General features: G+C 35.5%; 1 protein-coding gene and 1 long non-coding RNA gene across 3 annotated transcripts in view; one reads left to right on the forward strand and one right to left on the reverse strand.

The window, feature by feature from the left end:
- The window catches only part of LOC119765576, a 37,368-nt gene extending 22,259 nt beyond the window's left edge, over positions 1 to 15,109 (forward strand). Inside the window, exon 3 of the long non-coding RNA XR_005276825.1 lies at positions 14,704 to 15,109. This is a non-coding gene — a long non-coding RNA (uncharacterized LOC119765576). The remainder of the gene's footprint in view (positions 1 to 14,703) is intronic.
- The window catches only part of LOC6045948 (chaoptin), a 202,420-nt gene that overhangs the window by 114,646 nt on the left and 63,384 nt on the right, over positions 1 to 24,390 (reverse strand). The gene's annotated exons all lie outside the window — the stretch shown is intronic.

Consider the following 24,390-nt stretch of genomic DNA (forward strand, 5'->3'; position numbering starts at 1 on the left):
GCGTGAAACTTTGTCCTTAAGGGTAACTTTTGTCCCTGATCACGAATCCGAAGTCTGTTTTTTGATATCTCGTGACGGAGGGGCGGTACGACCCCTTCCATTTTTGAACATGCGAAAAAAGAGGTGTTTTTTAATAATTTGCAGCCTGAAACGGTGATGAGATAGAAATTTGGTGTCAAAAGGACTTCTATGTAAAATTAGACGCCCGATTTGATGGCGTACTCAGAATTCCGAAAAAAACGTATTTTTCATCGAAAAAACACTAAAAACGTTTTAAAAATTCTCCCATTTTCCGTTACTTGACTGTAAAAAAATTTGGAGCATGTCATTTAATGGGAAATTTAATGTTCTTTTCGAATCTACATTGACCCAGAAAGGCCATTTTTTCATTTAGAACAAAATTTTTCATTTTAAATTTTCGTGTTTTTTCTAACTTTGCAGGGTTATTTTTTAGAGTGTAACAATGTTCTACAAAGTTGTAGAGCAGACAATTACAAAAATTTTGATATATAGACATAAGGGGTTTGCTTATAAACATCGCGCGTTATCGCGATTTTACGAAAAAAAGTTTTGAAAAAGTTTCTTTTTGCGTTTCTCTTTGTTTCGTCGTCCGTGTCTGTCGCGAGTGACCATGAACGGCCATGATCGATGACGACCAACTTTTTCAAAACTTTTTTTTTGTAAAATCGCGATAACTCGTGATGTTTATAAGCAAACCCCTTATGTCTATATATCAAATTTTTTTATTGTCTGTTCTGCAACTTTGTAGAACATTGTTACTCTTAAAAAATAAAATAAATTTTAAAATTAAAAATTTTGTTCTAAATAAAATGACCCTTCTGGGTCAATGTAGATTAGTGATTAAATTTCCCATCAAATGACATGTTCCAAAATTTTACAGTCGAGTAACGGAAAATGAAACGTTTTTAGTGTTTTTCGATGAAAATACGTTTCGCCATCAAATCGGGCGTCTATTACATAAGCCTTTGACGCAAATTTTATCTTATCACCGTTTCAGGCTGCAAATTGAATACCTCTTTTTCGCATGTTCAAAATGCCGCCCCTCCGTCACGAGATATCAAAAAATGGACCTCGGATTCGTGATCTAAGACAAAAGTTACCCCTTAGGACAAAGTTTCACGCAAATCGAAGAGGGGTCGGGGCAACTGCTGTGTGAGTTGGCGGAGAATTACCCTCAAATAAAAACTTATCTGATATTATATGTTCCTTATTATCACCCAAAGGAAAAATATATCTCAAAATCTGCAACATTGGATTTGCTGCAGAAAATGTCATATTTTATAACATTTTTTGCAGCAAGCCCGTGGATCATTTTTGCCCGCATGTAAAAATTTCAGCGATCTGCAGTTCTCACCAACACATATAAAGCTGGCCCGTCCCCGAGCAACACTCCAAAGAGAAGCATATGTTGGTGCTCTTTCACTCACTTTTCATCAAGCGTCCATGGCGCGGTGGTAGCGTGTCGGATCAATAACCAAGAAGTTGGTGGTTCAATCCTCGTTCTGCTAAGTGTTTTTTTTTTTGTGAAATACAACCAAAAAGCCGTCGGTAATGTCGATAATTGTCGGTAACGGGCAAAAATGTCATACTCCTATATCGCAAAAAATGAGGACAGATTTCATGCATATTCTGATATACTTTCATGCCGCCATGCATCACAATCATGCGACTGCCAGTTGGGTGGCTATTGCAAAAATTGTAACATTATCAACTCATCACAGGATTGCCAGATCTGCAATGTTCAGGACTCCTTCAAAAGGTCTTACTAAAAGAGTTCAAAAATACACAGCTTAATTCATTTAAACTTCTTGAAATCTGACTTACAGTGTTATGAAAGTATCACATAAGTACTCACAATTTAACTCAGAGTTGCCAGATCTCAGATTTTCAAAATATGTTTATAATTTAAAATTATGAAGTTTTCAATAATTTCCATTGCTTTAAACTATAATTATCGAACAAAAATTTTCAATTTTTGCCCCATCAGAAAAATCGTTACCACTCCTCACACATCAGCTGGAAGCAGTAGCAATTACTTTCTATTTTTACCACAGAGTGCGGCGTACGGTTGGATATTTTCCTGGATGCAAAAGCCAGACCAAAACATTTGCCCCAACGGGTCGAGGCTGTTGCGCGTTCAATGCAACCTCTTCTAGTTCGGTGCAAGAACTGGTCCCTTTGGTCTTAAGAAAAAGGAAGGGGCCCCGCCCGAGTTGAGGAATTGTTTCACTTCCCCCCCCGGTGGTGCCTTGCTCTAGCATCCACCTACACCATAGGCGAGCGACTTGGCTGTTGGAAAGAAGAAAAAGTAATGTTTTCTTTCTTGATGGTGGCAAAGTTAAAACAGGTTCGACCTTCTTTCTGCAATGTGCTATGTTAGGGGAAAGTGAATGAGTTGGGTTCTATTTTATTTTGAATCGTCACATCAAAGACAGGTTTTTTTTTTTTAATTATGTTTTGGTTTTTAAATATTCTGAAGATTTTTACTTCCTTGTTATTTTTTTTCATGTTTTCATTTTGAGCAGTTTTTGTGCTACGAAAAACTTTAGTTCTCTTGTTTCATTTTTTTCGTGTTTAATTTTTGCTATTTTTGCAGTCGATTTTTCAATTTAAGTTTTTGCTTGTTTTTCACATTTTCTGCTATGCAGTCCGAAGATTTGTATGGGACTTCGGATAATCGAATCACGCCCTAGTAACATTTTTAAACTTACAGGTTTTATCATAGTTCTGACAACTCTCATACGGCCTAAATAGGCTTTTATGGCCTACTTAAAACCTAAAATGTTACTAGGGCGACGCTATGTTTTAAAAAACATTGGCAAAGTAAGATAAAATGTCAAATTTCCAACCCTAAAATTTTCTTAAAATTTGGGGCCGGAAATATTGTTTGATCAGTTTAGAAGAACAAATCTACACATCTTAGCTCAAATAAGCTACTGGGTTTACTATGTTTACTATGGTTTACTATGATAATTGTTATACTCTAGAAATATAACAAATTTATAAACAAGTGTTGCAAATAAAATTCATATACCTATTTCTATTAAAATAAAGCTAGAGCAAAACAAAAGGTTTTGAATTGTTGTTGTCGATTAGAACGAAGTTTTTTTCGTCATTAAGGCCGTTGCAAATATTTTTCAAAGTTTATGTCGCCCCAACCAGTGTTTTTTTTTGTGAAATACAACCAAAAAGCCGTCAGTAATGTCGATTGTCTGCCTGTGTGGATCAATCGGACCGCGCACTGGACTCACAATCCAGAGGTTGCCGGTTCGAATCCCGGGGCGGACGCAAAAAATTCTAAGTGTAAATATAGGTATTCGGTGCCCTCTCCCCGTGCCCATACCTTCACACTTAGGAGACCCGGGAGGCGGAGTCTTGTCGCAAAAAGAACGATACACGCCTGTGGATCCGTTGACGAAACCGCAAGGTTTAAGAGGGCCACATTATAAGGTGTTACGTCGATTCCGTTTTTTCAATGTCGATAATTGTCGGTAACGGGCAAAAATGTCATACTCCTATATCGCAAAAAATGCATAAGGACAGATTTCATGCAGATTCTGATATACTTTCATGCCGCCATGCATCACAATCATGCGACTGCCAGTTGGGTGTACTCTTATCAACTGAAAACAATCTAAAATGCATTTTTCTGCAATGTTAATCATATTTAGCATGTTCGGGCTTGTTTTGCATTTTTTTGAAATCCCATTCCCAATGTCCCAAACGCCGCAAAAAGTTTATTTTTCGAAAAATTTAAATTTTCGTCAATACTTAGATATTTTGGAAATTAATGATGCCTACGATACGAATGCCATTGCAATGGTAAAGTGTCTTTAATAAAACTAATAATAATAATAATAATAATGATGCCAAAACACTGGACAGGTGTATAATGCATTTTACATCACTTTTTTCATTAAAATGTTGAAACCATAGCTCGTAATTCAAATGTTTATACTTTTTCTTATTTTTTGCCCCCTCGACATTGACCAGAGTCGAGGGACATAAACTTCAAAAAATATTTGCAACGGCTTAACTTTAAAAACATTAAAATTTCTTTGGTAATTTGCACATCTTTTTGTGCCCAGTTTGTTCAAGATATTATTTATTCTTTGAAAAATATTTGCATCGATCGTTATTTTTTTCAAGCTGAATATTAATATGAGAAGATATTCTGAAAAAAAAACATTATTTTTTTTGGAAATTCGGTAACTCGACCCTTAAATACCATACATTTTATTTATAAAAGAATTGTAAACTTCAATTTAAGGTAAATGCTTTAAAAATTGTTAGAAATATGAATGTAGCTAAAAATCTAAGATTACTTTTTTCATATAATTCACTTTTTCTACGAAATGGAAAATTTTGTTATCGGTGTCATTTTTTAATAAAAAAATGATTACAATTCATATTAGGCTGGTACAAATTTTATTTAAAGTTTTTGTCCCCCCCCCCCCCTTCAATGTTGGCCCGAAAAATCAGGGGACAAAAAAATATTTTTTCAAAAAACTTCAATATTTTTATAAAAATTTAAGTGCAATTAGTTAAAATCAATTTAAAATGAACTCCCCTGCGTTTAGAATCATTTTTAGCATGTTTGGGTTGATATAAAAATCTTTTGAATTTTTGAAAATTTTCGATGTCTACTATCGCTAAAGTTTTTTTTTCGCAAAAAAATTTGTTTTCGTAAAATTTTACATTTTTTGAAAACTTTTTTTTGCAAAACAACTGAACTAGTGTAAAATACATTTTAAAACACTTTTTCCATACAAATGTTGAAACTATGGCATGTTATTTTAATATTTATATTTTTTTTATTTTTTTGCCCCCCCCCCCCCTCGACTCCGGCCAGAGCCGAGGGACAAAAACTTTTAAAAATATTTGCATCGGCCTTATTTTAGAATTGCAAACAATCAAATTCAAACAAAATAGATTTGAAATGATTAGGAATAATAATATAAAAAAACAGAGGCAAAATCAAAATAACACTTTAAGTTAGCTGCATTATTTTTATTGTTAATCAAGTGTTCTAAAATGTTATAATTTGATATGAAACTTATTTTTGAATTTAGATACTCAACTTATTTGTTCAATATTTCATGAACGGCCATAAGGGTCAGGATTGGATTGTAGAAAGTATGTGCCGGTTCCATAATTGTGGGATGTTATTGTGCCTCCCACAGTTGTGGAACACCTGAATTTAATTGATATTTTCACAAAAAAAAAGTTATCCGACCATATTTAAAACATCACCAAGCTTGAATTTAAATGGTTTCAGAGTGTGAATAATTTTTTTTTGTAAAAAATATGTACTCCTGGAGAGAAAAAAAAAGTTTGTTTACATCGTAAGAAAAAAAAGTGTTCCGAATTTGTGGATTTCAAGGGTCAAAGTTTTTCTTCAAAAACTTGATATAAAACGTAAAAATGTACAGCCGGTCTATACATCAATCGAAAGATCGTAAGAAAAGCTTTCACATGAAGGAAAAAGCTAATCATTATGTTCAGTTATCAATTTTCTATGATTTGTTGAACATTGGCAGATCTGTAAACTGTTCCGAATTTGAAGGATGACTGTACCTAACTATTTTTCATCATCCCTGTGCCAATATCAGTATCCATACAAATTTGAAGAGCGGTCTTACAAAAATGTTATATAAATGCTCCAAAATCTGTATCTTTAAAAGAAATGTCCTGATCGACTTGGTGTTTTCGGAAAAGTTACAACTTATAGATATGGAGAATTCTAGGAAAAATGGTTTAACCCTAAATAAACAGAAATCAAATTGCGCAATGATAGTTTTTTTTTTTCATTTTTGGACATGTTTTAATAACCAAAAATGCCATCTTTCAAGCTATGTCACACATGTCAAATATTGTTTGCTCAAATTATGAATTTTACAACATACTATTTTATGAAACAAGTTTCAAAAAGAAAAATGTTTCAGCACGAGTCGGACATTTATCCAACTAGGTTTGCGACGAGTGCTAACAACATTTTTTGCTTACTACATTTTTTGCAATTCTGAAAAACGCTTTTTGAATGGAATTTCATGCTAAACATTTATTTGTTAAGTAAATTCCCCTTTCATAACATAAAAAAAATACTCAAATTGTTACTTTTCGATACTAGTGCTGAAAAGTTGAACTTTTCAGCACCCATTTCAGTGCTGAAAAGAAGAACTTTTCAGCATTGGTATTGAAAGGTATGCCATTCTGTTATTTTTGAATGATGAAAGTAGGCCTTTTCGTCGCTCGAGAATAACAGGAAGAGTAAGGAGTATTTTTGCAAAATTTCTAGGCAGTGGTATTTTTTTAAATGTTTGCTGTTTGATTTAAAACCAAATCTGCGCTCGATCAGCGTTTTTTTTTCAATTTTTTGAATAAGCTTGACCATTATTGATAGGTGGTTATTGAGAAAAATAAGGGACCATCCACAAACCACGGGGACACTTTTTTGGAAATCTCAACCCCCCGTCCCTCCCTCGTGAACAATTTCCATAAAAATAAAATCTTTTCAAAAAAACTGGTTTAATGCTTAAAAAAGCAAAAATGCCAATCGCGCAAAAAAAAAAAAAATATATATTTTACTTGTTTCGAAAACATCAATTTCAAACATTTATTGTCCAAATTGAATTTAGAAAATTGTGATTTTTGCAAAATATCTAAATTATGGTCATCCTAATTTTTCCTGACTTCTATAAGTCAAAAAGTTTCGATAACTTGAAAGTGGTAATCATTTTCAGTAAAAAAAAATCATGGTAATATTACATCTTTTGTGTCAGAAAATATGTGTTATTTTATCTCTGAAATTGTGAAATTGTACCACTTTTCTGGTGTGTCACTTTTTCAGTGTAAATTGAGGTAAAATTATATCATAATTGAGGTTATACTAAACCTTCCAAAATGGCGCCTTCCAAATTCACATAATTTTTAACTGTGTTTATGTAAAGTTATTTTCGATTTCAAATGTAATTTAAATCCAAAATTTATGTAAAAAAGTTTCTATGTTTAGAAGTTTTTCTCAAACCACATTCTTTAGCTCTTAAGGTGATTAAATTTAGAAAAATATGAATAAGCATCTTTTATCGAAGTCCATGAAAATTGCTGAGCTGTCAAAATGAACCAAATTTTATCGAAAATTAGTTTCAATATGAACTAAATGAACAGCTTTTCCAAATTTCTGTTTAGATTGGCAAAAACAGTTAGTTTACAAAATTGATCTGTGATTTGAAATTCACATGTATTCTAATTCAAATTTCACACGATAGAGCTGATGAAAATATTAAATAAAAGTTTGTTAAAATCTCAACGATTTCAAAATTTAAATAAGTCTAAGATCTCTGTTTTGCCAGCATTTATAGCACTTTTATCTGGAGTATTTTTATTTGTCATGGACATAAATTATAATTGATAGATGAATGGCTTTCTTTAGATCATTCATTATTTAGTGTACTATTTTGTACACTTATTGTATTTTTGTGCTTGTTGAACAATCGAACTTTTTGTTTTGTCCGAGAAAAATATATATTTCCTTTGATTTATATAAAACTTCATCATCCCGGTACGAGAATCGAACTCACGACCTCTGGATTGGAAACCCAGCACGCCGCTAATCGAAACCCATCCCCTACCGGTCAGTATTCCCAGTGAGTAGAATTACTCTTTGAAGGGATCTGACTTTGCCGAGCCAGACAGGAATCGAACCCATCACCTTCCGCTTACAAGGCGAAACGCGTAACCTCACGGCCACGGAAGCTCGGTAAGTATTTTTTTATCTTTTCTTACCTATATTTAACATAGCTTAATTTTCGGCCTTCCCTAGTTTTCCCCGTTCCCAACATAGGGACGTGGCGTTACATCGTGCTGCCACCTGGTTTTTTTAAGCGCAAGAGTGGAAAAGTGCTGAGTCATCGTCTAAAAATAGACGGCGTCCTATCTCGCCCAGCAAATTTAAGTCGATAAAGTAGTCGGTTTCGATGAGAAAAAGTGGAAAATGTGGTCTAAAAATAGCGACGCCATCCCCCTATACCTTGGACTATTTCGTGGACTATTTAGTTTAGTTGCCCGCAAGAATTCCTTAACGTTTTCTGTTTGCTCTAGTGTGGGGTTCGGTTGTAGGTGTGTCTCAAGACCTCTCCCTAACCCCCTTCCCCCATTTCTACTACTAAACTAGTCGGTCACGCCATGGAGAGCCGTCTCCCCACAGAATGCCACATTTCTCTTCTCCTGCTCCCTAGAGCGGTGTAGATTAATTATAAAATGTGATAGATAGAAGGAGGTAAAGCGCGGGTAGGAGGGGGAAATGCTAAGGTGAGGTTAACACGTGAAGGAAAGTTTTCCTTCCTCCTTTGACTAGCGGCGCTTCAGGAGGGTTTAGGGCAAAGGCTGTAGTTCGAGCGGCTAGGAAAACGGAAAAGATATGAAACAGCAAAGTTGGGAAGTTGATTGTGCACTTTAAATAAATCAATATAGACTGCTTTTTTCCGTCCGTTCGGTGTTCCACTTTGAGTTTTTTTTTCTGTTGTCAACTCAAACTGACGGAACTATTTATTCATGGATTACCGGCGGGGCCCGGCCCCGAGAAGTGTAAGGTCAAAGAGTACCCGAGGAGAGGTGCAGCGTCACCTCTTCGAAGGGTTGGGAAAAAAGGTGTCACAAGTCCCACCCGGGTGGAAAGTGCTAATTCAATTATTTATTTTTATGACTGCACTGATTTTCAGGGCAGAACTCGCCGTTTTGAGAAGCGTTGACCTTACGCAACCTAACGGTTGAAAATAAATGAAATCCAACTTATTCCAGTTTAAAAAATATTGAATTGAAGAACTCCTAATTTCTTGAAATTATGATTTTTCACCAAAATTGTAATAACTTAGATTCATGTCAAGATAAAGTCTGAATTTTAGTTGCCCAAATATAAAAATGCCAAACGAATCTAACAAGGCCAAAAGTGAGCCATACTCTTGAGTTCAGATTGAAGTCATATTCCTAGATAATTCCGTCAAGTCGTTGCCAAGGAAGCACTTTGTTGCATACACTTTAAGAAAAATTTACATAAGTTCAGGAATATCCCTTGACAGTGTTCCCAGAATTCCAAAATGTCTTTCTAATATTTATCATTCATTCAGGAAAATTCTTGAAGCTTTAGACAGGGCCCCCAGATTTTCAATTCTGTGAAGCATAAATCAAAAGTTCATCTTGCAAGAGATTTCAGAGCATCTTCTCTGAGAGAAAAGTTAAAAATTAATACGTGAAATATTCCTATTTTAAAAATATCTCATCTCACAATCCTAACACCACTCTGAATCACTTCACATCACACATCAAAACAGCGCTATTTCCAAGATTGTTATCACCCCCTAATGCAGCACAGACGGTGGTGGCGGTGCTGCCAGACTCGCGCACTGATTGAGATCTACCACGGTCGGACGTCAATTCTGTGACATCCTCGTCAATCTCTCCGACTCAAGTCTCATCCGTTCGACGTAATCCAGTCACAGAATGAAATTAAGTTTTCCAACTGTTTTTCATTTCCTGTGGCTTCTCGTTCCTCGACTAGCGAACGAAATCGGGGAAAAACTTAAGGGCACGGACCTGAACCAGTTTTTCCGACTTTGCCATCAACGTTGCATGCAAACTGCACTTTCTGAAGTTGTTTCGAAAGAGGGAGAGGTCATTTCACCGAAAAGTCGTTTAACCGAAAGTGACTTGATTTGAAAGTCGATTGCTATTGGGTCTAACTATCAGTTGCATTGACATTGAATTGGTCATTTCACCAAAAAGGTCGTTTCACCGAAAAGGTTGTTTTGCCGAATAAGTCGTTTCGCCGAAAAGGTTGTTTCAACGAATCGGTCGAGCTACTGAATTCAGTTGATCATTTTTACATTGCATGTGATTGCATGCAAACTGCACTTTCTGAAGTTGTTTTGAAAAAGGGGAAAGGCCGATTCACCGAAAAGTCGTTCAACTGAATGTGACTTGCTTTGAAGATTAATTGCTATTGGTCTTTACAACAGTTGTTTCATCGAAAAGGTCGTTTCACCGAATCGATAAGTCTTCTGAATTTAGTTTATCATTTTTATGTGCTTGAGCTACTCGTTTCAGACAACAATTCAACAATATGACGAAATTCGGCGAAACGACCCAACCACCATCAAAGACTCTTTCAACCGAGGCCACAGGTCCTGCGCACAATTACGTTCAGCCACTCTGACGGTGACTCGGTCGGTTCCGTGTTTTATCACCTCCTAACCTCAAGTCTAGTTTCTGGTAGGGGAGGTCGTACTTCTTGACGGGCAGCCGGAGAGCGATTCCAGCGCTCCGATAAAAGGTCTCCGTGGTGGGAAATGGAAAAACCTTGGCGCTTTTTTGCGCTTCCTTATGGTTCTTTCGAATAGTTTGCTGCACAGTCGAACCGCGATTGTTTGACGCAGTTGAGAGAAATCTGAGTATGATTCCAAGTTGTCTCACAATCGAGCTTTTACTGTACTCAAGAAGTTCCTCAAAGGAATTCCGGAAAACAAAAATGGCGAAACTTGCATTTCCAAGTTATTGCAGTTCTTGCAACGGTAACCGGGGGGTTAACCACAGGTTACGTCCCCCCGTTTGATAGATCGAAATTGCGCGATAAGTAAACACACACAAACTGGGCTATCTGCCCGGCCAAGATTGGGATTTATTAGTCCCTGGAACTATCGCGCAACTTCCTACTCGGTTTATAGGGAAGAAAAAAGCGGCCAAGAAGAACACAGAAGTTCTTCGGAAGCGATAAAGAGAGTGGAAAGCGGAGAAAGCAGTTCAAACGAACCGACGCGGTTTTAATTTATTTTTTTCTTTCCAAAGAATATTGCATGTTGCACTGGAAAGTGCAGCCGAGATGATCTGTTGCGGTGAAAACTTGATGCTTTGAACGGGAATCGAATTCTGAGAAGTGCTGTTGGAGGTACACATTGTAACCGCAAGTTATTGGAGCCTTCGTAAAGCTGTTTTGATATTGATTTAAAAAAATGACTTATAATAAATCGTTTGTATCGTTTTATGAAAATAAATTGGCTATTCTATCAAACTCTTTAGTTATACATTTCATAAGAAAGATATTTTTATCAGTTGGCCCGGCTCTGGAACCGATAACCGGAACATCCGAAATTTTCTGGGTCTTTACGGGTCTTGAAACACCTGTATAGTTATAAGCACTTAAGTGAAATTTACATAAGCTGTCAATGTCAAGTATTGGAAATTTAATTTAAAAATTTCTCGCAAATCCAAAATTTGGGACTTTTAACCAGCATTGAACAGAAAATTGATTTCAAAGAGTCAACAAGTTTGAAATACTGGCAACACTGTCAACTGTGGTAAAATTTATTGAACCTTGAAAGGATATTGTAAATTTGAAGAAACGTCTTTCAAAGCAAACATCTTGCACATCAATGGAATTATATTGAAAGATAATTCTGAGTCGTAAAAAGTGTGTCATGCTGGCAACACTTTCAGGAGATACCAAGACCTAGATATTTAAATGATTTATTAAACTTTTGTAGAGATTTGTTTGGTGTGGATCCAAATGAGTTCGGGCCAACAAAATTAAGGCTTTGCTTTTATTCCGAATGTTTTATGATCTGGCAACACTGTCAATCCAACTTGAGACTAAGATAAAATTTATGGAACTTTTCAATGTTGGATGTTTGAAATTTGATAACATTGCTTTTAGAACAAACATATCGTCGCCATCGTGCTAACTTGTCGTACGTGCATTTTGGGCCAAATTGAGTTAAGAACGCCATTTTGTGCAGCTCACAATGCCTCACCTTTTGACCTTTACAGATCCCCAAAATTCGATTTTAATCCTGAGATATTCAAAGAAAAACGAAAAAACTCCGTGCATTTTTGTCACTTTACATATGAAAGTAGTTTCAATCTTGTCGTGCTATCTTTTCACTCCATGAAAATTGATGTAAGTGCGACAAAAGGCCAAAGGGATTTCAGGCCTGGAAAGTCAGGATGCGTTTGTCGCACGTACAAGCTAGACTACCGTAAACATTTGTAATTATAACTCGGGACTCCAGTAACCAACTTCAACCAAACTTTGGGACAATGCACAGAATGGTGAGCCAAACAAAACGTGTTTGTTATTGTTTACATTGCGTGCTCTCGTTTTTGTATATTCAAGGTCAAACATTAGAACGCGTTTTTCTCGGAACGTCAAAATGGCGGGTGCGACAAGATAGCACGACGACGTCGATATGTTGACACGTCATTCTGAGGAATCAAAAACGCTTTTAGGGGATATTAAGTCTTCAAATTTTGTATCTGAACTTTTCTATAGATTTTTAAACATGGATTTGAACCATTTCCAGTTAAAAAAATTAAGACTTCTCTTTAAGTCAGAATGTATATTTTTTAAATGTGGTTCCAAATAAATTACGGGGAAAAAATAAGACTTTGCATTTAGTTAGATAGTTTTATGACCTGGCAACACTGTCATGAGACATGAGATAAAATTGGAAAAATACTGTGTAAATGTGAGAAATGTCTCAAATTTTTACAGGAACTAGTTTTCTTTGATTTTCTCGACCTAAAATGAAAAAAAATGAGTAAGTGACGTTCGGTATTGGAAAAAGTTCAACCATTACTTAAAATCCAGCTTCCAAATCCCCATTCAACCAAAGTGTTATTAAACTTTCACTTCACCTACAACTTTAAGCCACTTTCAACAGCTTATTTCACCTCTTCCAGCCCCGCAAACGAAAAAAAAAACACACACACAGAACAGAAGGCTAGCCCGGGCAGGGCTGATAAAATTAACCTTCCCCAATCTACTAAATTACTCAACAAGCTAAATGCAATTAAGGCGCGCGCTCACTGTCTGTCTCTCTATCCCATTTAAGGGTAAGAGTACCTACTAAAACGCTTTTGCAAACAAATTAAAACTCTTACTGCATGGCCGGCCGGCTCGGAGGAAAACTTGAGCTTGATAACAGTCCCCGGCAGTTACAGTCCGTTACGGGCCCAAAGACCCTTGGCGGAAAGCTGCAGGGCATGTCATCCTTTAAGTTGAGGGAAGGTAGACAGTGCAAATGCTGGGGGTGGTCAATGCTGCATTCAAAGTTTGAATTTTAAAGATTTATTTTTTTAGGTGGGCCAGATTGAGTTAAGAACCCCATTTTGTCCCACTCCTAATGCCTCACTTTTTGACCTTCAAAGATCCCCAAAATTCGATTTCAAGAAACCCCGAAAAAAATCCATGGATTGTTGTCACTCATCAAATTTCCAACATCCAAAGAAGTTTCAATCTTGTTGTGCTAACTTGACACACTCGGAAAATTGTTTTTTGTGCGACAACTGGCCAAAGGGAGCTCAGGTTAGAACGCGTTTGACACACGTACATTCCCGCCTAAAACAAACATTTGTAATTATAACTCGGGACTCCGGTAACCAAAATCAACCAAACTTCGAGACAACACACAGAATGGTCAACCAGAAAACATGTGTTTGTTATTGTTCAAATTGCATGCTCTTATTTTTTTGTTTTTGGTCAAACATTAAAACGCGTTTTACGTCATAGCACGACAACGTCGCAGTGCCTCTCTTATTTTAATATTGTTGAGGTAGCACATGTGGCAATCTGCATCTGACTAGAATGATTGTAGGCTTGCGGCCAGATGCAACTCATTTTGACATTTCTTTGTATGACGTATGACAAAAATGCACAATTCAAGAAAATAATTCAACAATTTAAGCATCCCTAAACCCGCAAACTAACTTCCAAACAAGTCTTGGATGACCCTTCTTGTTGACCCAGGCTCGGCCCTGCCTGTTGGAAAAGGTAATGCCCCACACTCTCAGGGTGCAATTGTTCCCTGAGGTGATTTCGTGCCAAGAGATGGACGAACCGGAGCCATTCTGGGCCCGGTTTCTACTTCTACTAGCTGAGCTGCATCAGCATGATTGCAGGAAAATTTAAAAGTTTCTTTGGGATTGTGCTTCCTCGATTTGTAAGGAAAGTTACGTAGTGCCTAACTTGGGGCGTCATCGTGGAAGATGCGTAACTTGTTGCATAATCGTAGGCGCAACTAAACTACACAGAAAAAAATCAATTCTCGTAATCGTGAATTGTGTTCATGTGTTCATGAAGGAATTTATTCATGCATTTGCACAATAAACGTGAATATATTCCTTCGTGGTTCTCAAATTCATGAACACAATTCACGATTTCGAGAATTAACGTTTTTCCGTGTAGTAATTTCTAAGTTTCTAATCCAATGTTGTCATAAACTTAGTGAAATTGCAAAATCTGAGCCAAATTAACAAGAAAAGTAAGCGTACAACAAATCAACAGTCTGTCAGAACTGGTTCACGAAATGAATGTCAACGCTGAAATGTTAATGTCAAAGGATTTCAACTTGTATGCAAATCAAGACCCATCAGCCCCCTTTTTTGTTACATGACTTGCATACATTAGCATGTAGCATCCTTCAGTTGTAGGAACTTGATGAAAAGAAGCGAAATCGATTCGGTTGATCTGTCAGATTTACCAATGCCAATACAATTGTGATTCATTCCCACCTTTCTTACACGATCTCGACACTCTTTTGACAGTTCTCGTGTGAAAAGCTACACATCCTTCACACAAACTCCCTAATCATTGTGATTTCAACAAGTCTCTTCCCTTCTTTTTTTTCCTTCCAGATGGAAAATGACTGAATTTGCACCAGCTCAAACGAGAGAACTGACTAGCGGTGTACAAGGTACTAATTCACACGGTGTGTCCCACCCCCGCGTCCACCACACATGGCGGCGACGTGACCGCGAGCTCTAACAAGTGACCATAAAAGGGGAGGAGGGACTCCGAAAGGTGTGTGCGATGGAACCGTGGCGGCGCCAAACATGGTCATCTGGTTGGGATCTCTGAGTCAGATCCTAAGAGCAGGTGAGATAAGTTACAAGTCGTCGTCGTCGTCGTGCGATTGCAGTTTGATATTGAGCGCGAAAATGAGAACCGTGCGGTTTAAAGTGGGGCAGATTGGTTTGGAGGGCGATTAAGGTGGAGTGATTGGATTGGTTGAGCTTGTCAATCATGGGAACGCGGTGAGCTTATGAGTAATATTAATTTTTTTTACTAAGAATTCATGCAAATTTTGAAATCACAAGATAAAATATTGTAAAATATTATGTTGAGCATTATCTTTTTTGATTTTTTTTTTATTTAAGAACCCTTTTACAACATATTTCGATTTTTTGTTGAAACTTTCATATGCAATTGAAATTCAAGTGGAATCGATGGAAGTTTATGTTTTATTTTTTCCACTTCCAAATTTCCAGGCATTTTCAACTGAACACATTCCATTTAAAATGTGATAATGAATTCGATAAACAAAACTAGTTTTGAACGAATTTCAGACAAAATTCTGACTTTATAACAAAAAAAAAATTATAAATATTTTGTGAAAAAGCCTATATTAAAAAAAAAAATCTTAAAAATTAATCAGCTACCTTATACGGATAAAAATCTTTTAAGCATATCTGATAACTCTATATTTTTCCAAAATCGTTAACATTTTTCTCGATCTCGATGTAAATGTTTTGAAAATCGACAACATTGTTGTTCGAATTCGAAAAAAATTGATGAAGATTTTGAAACAATTTCAATGTTTACGAATTCAAAAACGTAGATTTACCGGACTAGCTAAGAGGATTTTTATCCGTGTAGTGATGATACAGTTGACTTGACAATAAAGATAGAACACCTTAAATCTGATTTTAACAAGAAAAACTGAGTATCAAAGCCACCCCGGAATAAAAACTAAGAATTTTTAACGTAACTATTTTTTAAACGCTGTTGAAAAAACTTTTTTTTTAAATAGGACATGGACTTTGTGAGTCCTACCCCAGACATGCTTTAAAAATAACAATTTTGAGAAAAACTTTACCAGTTGGAAAATATTCCAAAAATTAATTGAAATCCTATCAATGTCACCCCGGTGCTGCAAAATCAAGTTATTGTTGTGAGTAAGGTACATTTTGTAATGCAAAAAGTTTTTTTTAAATTGGTTACAAAAATGTATTGAATAAAATTTTACAACATTATGACACAATGTGAGAAATATAAGTTAAAAACAAGTTGCATAGTGATAATTCACCGTTTTCCGTTTCAAATATCAACTCAACCGGGAAAGTATTACTTTAAGATACAAGTGCTGAAAAATTGGCATGAAGAGAAATTTATTAACAAAACAAAATGAGGGATTTCAAAACAATTTGCCTGCTCCCTTTTTATTCAGATTTTTGGTATATGATTTCTGTATTCGATAAGTTACTGGAATTTCCACATTATAATCACATTAGATAATTGCAAATTTTATTTCAAGTTTTGGTCCCCCTCCACTCTTGAAAAAATCCTCAAAAAAGTCAGGGTTAGCCCTTATTTTTGAAGAAAATTCAAACTTTTATTGAAACAACTTGTATATTTGATTGTTCACTGTTTAACAAACATTTTATAACGATTATTTTTGTATTTTGGAACCACAGTTCTAAAAAAGACACACAAATTTATGAATTTCATATTTTGCAAATTGTCAGTAGTAATATAATGTAATAACGTGTACTGCATTTTGTAATACATTTTGCTTCGAAATTTTGGAAAGTTGGGATAAAGAACTGCATACGTTGATTGAACTTGTTGGTCGTTAGGCCATTGTAAATATTTTTCAAAGTTTACTCCCTTCAAAATCGGTCCGAAAAATCAAGGGACATAACTTTTTTTTCAGAAAACTTCAATTTTTTAATGAAAATAGAAGTCTATTTTTATTTTTAACACTAATCTTGCCTTTTTTTCTTGAATATTCACATAATTGAGTTTGCAAAACAAAAAGAGGCAAAAAAGATCCTTTTTACCTTTTTGATTTCAAAGTGCTTTGTCCTATTTTTTTTCAAAATATATTTTAAAATGAAAATGAATCAAGACATATTGTTGTCAGGGCTTGCGAAATTTCGACTTTGTTTGTGAAAGCTGACAGAACACTCCAATTGTCTTCATCACGACAACCTGATTTTTACATTCTACTTTTGTTCGTTTCACACACAAAGGAATGAGTGCTACGCAAAGTCACTCACACAATCATTGACTTCCCTCCAGAAAAAAAATCGCTTAGAGAGCGGTCGTTTGACATTCTGCCGAGATTCCGATCATCTCTCCCATGATAGCAATCATATGACTTCTGTCACCACGCAGAATACACTAGGAAGAGAGAGACAAAAACGAGAGAAAGAGCACGTTGTCTCGTTCGGGCGGCTTCTTGAGTGGTGCACATTTTTCGTTCGTTTCGTCTTCGTGTTTACGTTCATTGACCGTCGCCAAGCAATGACGATCATGATAGGCGTTGTGTGTCAGCGATCAAATATCGTTTTGGGAAATGATTGCTGACAGAAAGCTCTAGCGAATATAGAACAGTCCAATTCAGTGATAGATTCCTTTTCAAGCATTCAAGGAATTTTGGAGATCGAGTGAAGATAACTGTAAAAAATGAAATACCTTTATTCCAACTTTTTGAAAAAAAAAAAACAATCGAATATCATAAAGAATATTAAAAATAAAATTATACTATCAGAGCTAGTGACATTGCATATAAAATATTTTGTATTTTGTGTATCGATTCATAGTTTATTATTCAAAACAAAAAAAGGAATACATTTTTAAAAATAATTTGAAAAATAATCTTGATTTTAAAATAAACATGAATGGATAAAAAACATAAAACACCAAAATATTGTCAGCAAGTTGACTATTCAAAAAGTGACATGAAATTACTAAAGTGGATCACTTGGGTGACGCCATTTGGTCACATCATCCCCAACTGTAAGAAAGCTGGACCTTTCACTACCATACACCAAAGCAGTAAATCTCTCAACTTTGTACTGGTAGCACCATCGTCCCCAGCCCAGCAGTGCAAAGTAAAGTGTGTGTAATCCAGTAATAAGAAGAAAGAAAAAAAAATCATCGAAGAAGGAAAAACTCCAAGGAAAAGCTACTTCACACGAACCTGGTGGAGAGACGAGAGAGAAATGAAAAACAACACCCTCCCTGCGCGCGGTTAATTATAAAACCAGTGCGACTTTTCGCTGACGCTGCTCCTCCAGCGCGTTTGAGTGCACTCTCCTGCTGCTTGCTGCTTCTCTGGCGTTCTCTTCTCTTCCTTTCACGCTGCTGACCTTCTGTATCGGGTCCATCGGCGTCGTCGCCAATAATCTTCTGCTCGGTTTTCCTAGTTTGACATTCAGTTGAGGATTTTTTTTTTTGTAATTTCATTGTTTAGTTCAAATCCTTTGATTTGTTTTTATATCAATTTTACTTTTGGTTTTGCTCCCATTTTCAATTTATTTTAATCCATTTCTTTGAAATTTGATCATATTTTTCTATTCTTTAGTTTAAATTGTTTCTCTTCTAACATTTTAATTCAACATTTCAAATCCATCTGAGTGTAACGCTGCTAAAAGTTACTGCGGGGAAAAATGTGCACAAACTGTGAACTCAAGTGGGCCATCGCCGCCCGTCATCATCGGAGCCAGCCGGGCCCCGTGTTCGTGTTCGAACGTGTTAAAAAGCGCGCCTCCGAAGCGAGATAACACATGTTTTTTGTTTGCGCGTTTGTGCAGCATCTGCCCAAGCAGCAGCAGGCCTCGAAACCCTCCGGAAGAACCGTAGAGAGCGAACCAGGCTCCTTTTTTTTGGTCAGATTTGTAGAAGCGGGGCTTTGCATTGGGAATAACAACGGAAAGTCTGAAAAGTAATGTAAAAAACTTTCGATTTATTAAAAAACATTTCATAGACAAAAAAAAGACAAATAATTTTGATCTGCGTTTCAGAATCTCTGAAAACATTTTTTTTTGTTTATTTTGAATCAAAATCAACTAATTTGACTCACAATTTTTTATGCATTTTAAAGTTACTGTAATTTGATAGTTAGGGCATTGAACAAGATAATGCGTGATAACAAAGATTTTCCTCAATTTATTTCATTTTATTAGTATAATGAATGATTTTTCAACCTGCTTGAATAAAATGTGAAATAAATCTCAGCCTAATCGATTTAAGAATGAATACTTTGGAACTGTTTTTCATTTGTTTTAGCTGACAATGTTGCGATTAATTTTCTTACGACACAATTGGGTTGAGTTGTCTTGCTTTTCAAAACACAGGATTTTAGAAAAAAAAATGTTTCGACAATGGAGCACCGGATTCGAGTCGTAGAAATGACAGTTCTCCCATAAGGAGCATGAGCATGAGCATGGTTGACTGCCAATGAGCTGCTACTCCGTTATTGACAGATCAGCTGAAGTTAAACAATGAATCAAAAATGATCAGTGGGAGCCAACCATCCGTTCACTGTTTAACACTGTTTAAATCACTCACACACAGTTATTTTGCTCCACTATTAACTCAACGATCCAAATTGTCAGTGCATCTTTCGATCATTATATAGAAATGGCTTTTTCACCGCAAAAAAATAAAACCTTAAGCGATAAATTTAAACACAATCCACCCGACGCCGTGCCTTCCGATCAACAATGATATAGGAAGGGCTTTGAAAATCACAAAAAAAAATCACTTTTCACTCCGAATATTTTTTACGACCACGCGCTCCCTTTGCCAATTATGCACTCAGTGACAGTTCTCCCATAAGGAATACGAAAACTGCAAAAACTGCTCGAATGGAAATTTATTTTATCTCCATTTATTTTATCAAAGAAAAGTCATGTTCTGGATTTCTGTTTTCAAAAAACCAGACGATTACTTAAAGTTGAAAAATTCTTATTTTATTTTTTAAAAACACTACAAAAAGGGTGATTTTCAACATTTTCAACAACCTCAAATTGCCGGGTCTGATCGCCACGAAAAAGCCGTGTAGTATGTTGCCATTCAAAGGTGGTGTCTGTATGCTCTTGACAAAAAATCTGTAGGTGGTTTGATTTTTTTTATTCATAGCTTATTTTTATTAGGATGGCACCAACCACCTAAAGGTGGATTAAGTAATGTTTTAATTCGAGGAAATATATATGGCAAGAAAAAAAAATTAGTGAATATATTAAAAATGTTCAAGAAAATTCTAATTATATTCATTAACATCCATAAAAATCTTACAAGGGAAAACATGGGTTTTAGCAGAAATGAAAAATGCATATCAAAATTTGCATTGAATATTTAAATTGAAATGGATACAAATTTATCAAAAATCTTGAGTTGGCCATAAACGATGTATTTCAGAGTCCTATTTTTTAAATACTTCTACAAATTGTATTTTTTTTTTAAATTGATTTAATATTTTAGCTAAGTGAATAGTTCTAATCAATAGTTTTATTAAATTTGAACAAATAAAGATGAGCAGAATTAAATTGGAAACAGGTTATAAAGAAGAAAAACTCACACAGATTAGTTTTTTTGGAGGATAACAGTACATCATTTTCCAGAATTTCGATGAAAATTTGGTGAAAAGTTTCTTTTACAAAAAAGATAAAACTTATGAAAAACTTAATTTTAAATTCCTGACCAGAATTATTTAATTTAAAAACCAAAAGTATCATAAAATTCTCAATACAATATTTCAGTTATGATGATGTGAAGAATTCTATATCAATCAAATCAATATCAATTAGTTTAGGGAAACATTTGCTTCTTGAAGCTAAATGTCTTTTCCAATCTGTGATCCTATAATTCAAAATGTTTATTTCGCGAAAAAACAAAACAAAATACTTTAAATAACAACTATTTCCAATAAAAATTTAAATGTTCAGCAAACATTATTCTTTTCAAAATCAAATTATTCGCTCTACAGCCTTGGCGTTCCGATTACGGGATTCCTACTCGAAACTATTATTCTTTTACCTCCTGATTTTTCGATAAAAAATATTAAAGGGGATACAAAAAAAAAATCTAATAACTTTCGCTTTGGCAAATTCCAATGTTTTAAAGATAATTTTAGTTAAATTTGAGAATTAAATCAATTTTTAACAAAAAAAAAATATCAAGCTTTCCATCCCCAATTAGCACCAAAATCTGACCAAAAACAGAGAGACTAGTTAATCTCGGTTCTCCGGAACAAAATCGCGGTGCAGCTGCTAGTTGGACCAGTGCAAAAGTCGGGCAGCCAGGAGGGTTCAAAAGGGAGACCAATGTGGTTCACGTGTTCAACGAACACACACGCAATAAGGCTTTCTCCGTAAAAATTCCACTGCTCGCACTTCAAACGCCGGCAAACAAAAAACCAAATGCAACGTGGGACCACAAAACTACACCTTTTAAGTGAACGACGAAAAATAACAAGCAAAACGCAAGATTGTCTCTGGCCAGCCTGAAGTTTGCTAAACCTGGTTCGTCAAGGTGAGCAAATTTTCAGGTGTGTCGGAGAACAATCACAATCAACGTGGCGGCGGCAGCGGGGTGCAGTTTCTGTTGTTGTTGTTGTTGTGGTGTTTCCTGTGAGTGATTTTGTGTTTTTTTTCTCTTGACCGCAATCTATTTTAGTGAAAGTGACTAAGCCGAACAGAACACCTGGAGTTTTGTGTAAATTAGTGTTTGTGCTAAGTGAGTTTGAACAGTGACCGCTCGGGTGTAGAGTTGAAGTTTACAAAGTGATCTAGTCGAGAGAAACAAATCCGAATTGTGCTAACAAAGATAACTCGAAAAGGCATGCAAATTAAAGAAAAAAATCCTCAAAATAATTTAACAATGAATAAATAAATAAAAATCGTAAACAAGTTTGTCTTTACCCCTTTTTCCATTGTTACTCTCTATCTTATCCAATATGTCGCAACCGAAAATTGCAATGTTGGGCAAACTCGGTTGCGGTTTCCATCAGCTAGTTTTTTTTTATTTGCTGTTGCAAATTCTTCTTAGCTGTATCGCTCTAGATACCTCTGCAAGTTTCGAAAATGAAATTCAATTCAATCTGCGCTGCTCTGCATGGTATAATAACAACAAAATGCTCGTTTGGAGCAGCATTTCCAGGTCAAGTGGGGTTGGGATTTCGCAGAAAGGATAAGTACAATTTTGTGCGTCCAAATATAATCTAAAGTTTTATTTGAAAAGGTCCTGATAGCTAAGGGAATTCTTATGTTTATTGAACCTTCTAAAAAAACTGTAAAGATGTTGAATCAGATTTTGAAAAAGAATTTTTTTTCAGTAACTGAACAAACATTCGGAAATTTTTGAATCTATCTTTTTAATCATTTCAATGAGAAATTCTCTCACATTTCAGTCATTCGATTTTTTTTTTGTATTATTTAATCCGACTGAAACTGTTTTGGTGCCTTCGGTATGCCCAAAAAAATTCATTTTGCATCATAAGCTTGTCCATGTAATTTTCCATACAAATTTGGCAGCTGTCCATCCAAGAATGGTTTATGAAAATTCAAAAATCTGTATCTTTTGAAGGAATTTTTTGATCGATTTGGTGTCTTCGACAAAGTTGTAGGTAAGGAATATACTGAAAAAGATGAAAGAAGGTAAAAAAATTGGTGATTTTTAAATTATCTTTTTGTCAATGAAACTAGATTTGCAAAACACACTATTTTTATTTATTTTATTTTCTGACATATTTTAGAGGACATCAAATGACAACTTTTCAGAAAATTGCAGGTTGAGCAAAAATCATTGACTTTTTCAAAAAATTGAAATATTGGTCGCAAAAATTTTCAACTTCATTTTGCAGTCAAAAAGTACTTTAGTGAAAATTTGATACCGTAAAACGGGGTGACTTTGATAGCCGGGGTGACTTTGATAGGTTTGCGATTTTTCCGCAAAATGAAGAGTACAATTAAAATACGTAAGGAATGGTTTAGAAACGTACTGACCGTGGTAGAGAAGTGTTCAAAGTACCGTAAACTGGGGTGACTTTGATAGTCCGGGGTGACATTGATAGAAATTTGATTTGGACACTAATTTTGATACATCCAATCTAACAGTCACATTTTTGCATATAGGCGTCATCCATAAAGTATGTCACGCTAAAATCGGCCAAAATTAACCCCCCCTCCCCCCTATGTCACACTTTGTCACGCTGGCTCTGACCCCCCCTCAGAAAGTACGTCACGTTTTGTCGGACCCCCCCTCCGCACTATCTTGTTTTTTGTACAATTTTACACAGTAAAAAAATCATGCTAATATTACATCTGGGAAGGGGTACATCTTTTATGTCAGAAAAAATGTGTAATTTTACCTCTGAAAATGAGTAATTTTTCCACTTTTCTGGTGTAATGACACTTTTTGAGTCTAAATTGAGGTAAATTTACATCAATAAATCTGTAAAATTCAACCTTCAGAAATCACAGCTTCGAAATTTACACATTTTTTTACTGTGTGGCATGATTTTTAAAAAGGATGATTTTGAAATTCGGAATTCATTCGAGAATGTTTTTAATTTTTACAGGTTGCGTTTGGATTTTTTAAATTTTGTTCAATGTTGTAGTGATAAAAATCACCATCACAGTTTATTGAAGCATATTAAATCTATCAGCCTTGAATCGTGTTTGATTCATGAGTAAAAGTTATCTATCATTAAAATTTTAAAGCTATATTTAAAAAAAAAGTTCAATATTAAATAAATAGTCTAGCGTGACGTCACAGTCTCACGTACCCCCTCTCTCCCCCTTGTCACACTTTGTCACACTTGCGACAACCCCCCCCTCCCCCCCTAGAGCGTGACGTACTTTATGGATGACGCCAATATGTTCGGTAATAAGCTATCCCTTAATGCTTACATTCTCAAAATTCTCAAAAATGTTTAGATATTAATTTGACGGGCATTTGAAAAACCTATCAAAGTCACCCCTGGCTATCAAAGTCACCCCAGTTTACGGTACCTCAAGAAGAACTTTTCATAAAATTTGTCCAACTTACACGGACGCCCAAGCCTCTCAAAAAAGGTGGAACGGTAACTTCAACTCGCTAGTTCTCGGGCATTACTCAACCAATCTGGACGATTCTTGTTTCCAGTGATTTGTAAGAATGTCTAGATGATCCTTAAATTTTGTAGAACTTGTTTTGAACAAATCTGTAATTTCTGCGACCGAAAACATCGTTCCACCTTTTTTCAAAATGACTTCCTCCGCGGAATTTTCGGCGAATTTTTTTTTACCCGCGAAAAAATAAGTTGGAACGATGTTTTTGATCGCAAAAATTACAGATTTGATCAAATTAAGGTCTAGAATCATCTAGACATCCTTACAAATCACTGGAAAGAAGAATCATCTTGATTGGGTGAGTTATGCCCGAGAACCAGCGAGTTGAAGTTACCGTTCCAACTTTTTTGGAGCCTTGGGCGTTGGAATGTTATTCGGAAAACGGAATGTATTTTCGGATTCTTTGGAGAAGGTTAAAAAAGT

Source organism: Culex quinquefasciatus, chromosome 1 (assembly GCF_015732765.1).
Source record: "Culex quinquefasciatus strain JHB chromosome 1, VPISU_Cqui_1.0_pri_paternal, whole genome shotgun sequence".
NCBI classification, from domain to species: Eukaryota; Metazoa; Arthropoda; class Insecta; order Diptera; family Culicidae; genus Culex; species Culex quinquefasciatus.